This window comes from Nannospalax galili, unplaced genomic scaffold, assembly GCF_000622305.1.
Source record: "Nannospalax galili isolate Female #2095 unplaced genomic scaffold, S.galili_v1.0 C49504079, whole genome shotgun sequence".
Taxonomy (NCBI): domain Eukaryota; kingdom Metazoa; phylum Chordata; class Mammalia; order Rodentia; family Spalacidae; genus Nannospalax; species Nannospalax galili.
In genome coordinates this window covers 1-2,161 of record NW_008480036.1, presented here as the reverse complement: position 1 = coordinate 2,161, position 2,161 = coordinate 1, and the positions used below count along the sequence as shown (strand labels likewise).

Genomic DNA, 2,161 nt, shown 5'->3' with positions numbered 1-2,161 from the left:
GCCAGTCATATATGCTGAAGCCAGTTCACCTGAATTTGAGACCCCAAATGTCCTCAGGTGTGAGTTTATGCGCTAGAGTCTGATTACCCGAAATATCCTCATATTCCAGTGTTCGATACCCACTTGTGTGTCCTGTCGGGTAGATCTGTTTTTTATCACCTCCTGCTGCAGTCCCAGCTAGGACCAATGTTTTGCGAGCAGACACTTGGCCTCTACATTTGGCCCTCACACTATTGACACTGCGGTCAACAGGGACCTGCATTTCCCAAACAGCCTCCTCCTGCTGACAGAAGGCCAAGCACGGGCACCGGGCTGCGGGCACTGGGCTTGGGTTTAGGATTTCTGTCAAATTCTGCAGACCAGGGCGAGAATTAAGGGAGCAAAAGTCAAGATGACACAAACTTTTCTGGGGGCCTTTTGGCCAATAGCACTTTTTGATAGATTCTGCGGGAGGGGGGGTGGACGCATTCTGCAGTGTTTCCCAAGACACTCTCCTGTGTATCTTTCTGGAAGCATTCTCCCCATTCATCCTGAGCACTTAAGACAGGTCTCAGAAACTTTGTTTCCTGTCATCACTAAAGTCACATCTGGCCTATGTTCAATGTATATTTTCTTGTCTGTTCAAAGGACACATATCAATTTTGTTGTACAAAGAACTTCCTAGACTTTAAACAAGTAGATTTCTTTCTCAGTATTTAAATAGGAAATTTGCTTTCATTGCACCCTCTGTTGGATAAATTAAATGCAGAATCCATTGCATAAGAAATTGATTTATTTAGTTATTTAAAGATGTATCTCAAAGTATTGACTAGTAAGTCGATCCGTGTGGCAGAGGCTCCGGCCGTCCAGCTGAGATCTGAAGAAAACGTGAGAGAAATGCGGGAACCATCTCCGTTCCGAAGAGTTGGACTTGATGTCGAGGACGGCTCAGACGCTCTACCTGATCTGTAACAACAGGAAGGATAATGGAAAACGTAGGTGAGCTGATGCTATGGACATAAAGTCTCTGAAATTGTTAAAAAATAAAAATAAAATTGACTGATGAATATGGGTCTCCTGTGACCAGCCGTGTAAATCAACAGCCTTCAGCACGACCCCACCACTAAGAACTGTAACATCAAACAGTGCGACGAAGCAAATGTGCGTGAAATTAGGTTGCATTTGTCCGCTTATCTGATCACATGAGTATGGACTAAATGAAAAAGAGAGTGATTAAAATTGTGAGCAGACAATGTGTTTCTACTCACCCAGTGGACGTCTTTAATCCTCACACGTATCTGTGAACGAGAGTTACGAGAGAAAAGCAAACACAAGTAAATCAGGGGCCTCATTTCCTATATCTAAAGATTATCTTTTAAAAGCTTAACTTTAAAGTAGAAATAAAAGGGCTCGGATTACGTTCCCGGGAGATGGGTTTCTATGTGTACAGGGGGCAGTGACATTACCAGTGGGGACGGCGTCCTGAATGTTCTCCTTCGCGATGCCGTGCTTCTCGGCGATCTGATAAAACTCCTGCACCTGCTCCTCAGTCACCTGTGTCTCCTTCCCTGTGTCACAGGAATGGATGCCCGTCAGGACGCTGAAAACTTACCACGGGTCCCGTTACAACACAGCATGATGAAACCGCCCGGTGGAAACTTCCCGCCCAAGTCCCTCTTTCTCCCACAAAGTTAAGCTGATGGACTAGATCTTCCCAAATAGAGGTAACGGGTTTAATCAAGTCACAATGTGTGGCTAGGGGCCACCGTCCATCCTAAAGACAAGTAGACAAAATATGGATTCTTTGAACTTTAACCACATGATGGTATTTGCATGTACATGTTCTCAGAAAGACACGTTGTGGTTGGGGATGTTGGGAGCGGTCAGCGAGGAATCTGTCCACATTGCAGGGACCTGTTTTCTGTCTGCTAAATTCCAGAATGCCTTTCCCGGTGTCCTTGATCCTACTGACATGAGCACAGGATATAGATCAGCCCAGCTCAGACACTGTGAGCACCGCCGTTTGGTGACAGGAAAATAAAATTTTAAGAAAGCCCTCCCTCCACATGCCCAAACAAAGGCTGGATATGAATCTACTTGAAATGTTGCTGCAATTCCAACAATTGCAATTCCATCTCAGCAATTCAGCCCTGGACCAAGTCCTAGGTCAAGAGCGTTTATG

General features: G+C 45.2%; 1 long non-coding RNA gene across 1 annotated transcript; it reads right to left on the bottom strand.

Annotated features, from left to right (window-relative positions):
- Positions 1–750: 750 nt before the first annotated feature.
- Positions 751–1,567, bottom strand: LOC108490421. The gene is made up of 3 exons (XR_001872290.1): positions 1,446–1,567; positions 1,248–1,277; positions 751–945 (listed from the first exon to the last, which is right to left on the bottom strand). It is a non-coding gene; the product is annotated as an uncharacterized LOC108490421 (long non-coding RNA).
- Positions 1,568–2,161: the final 594 nt, after the last annotated feature.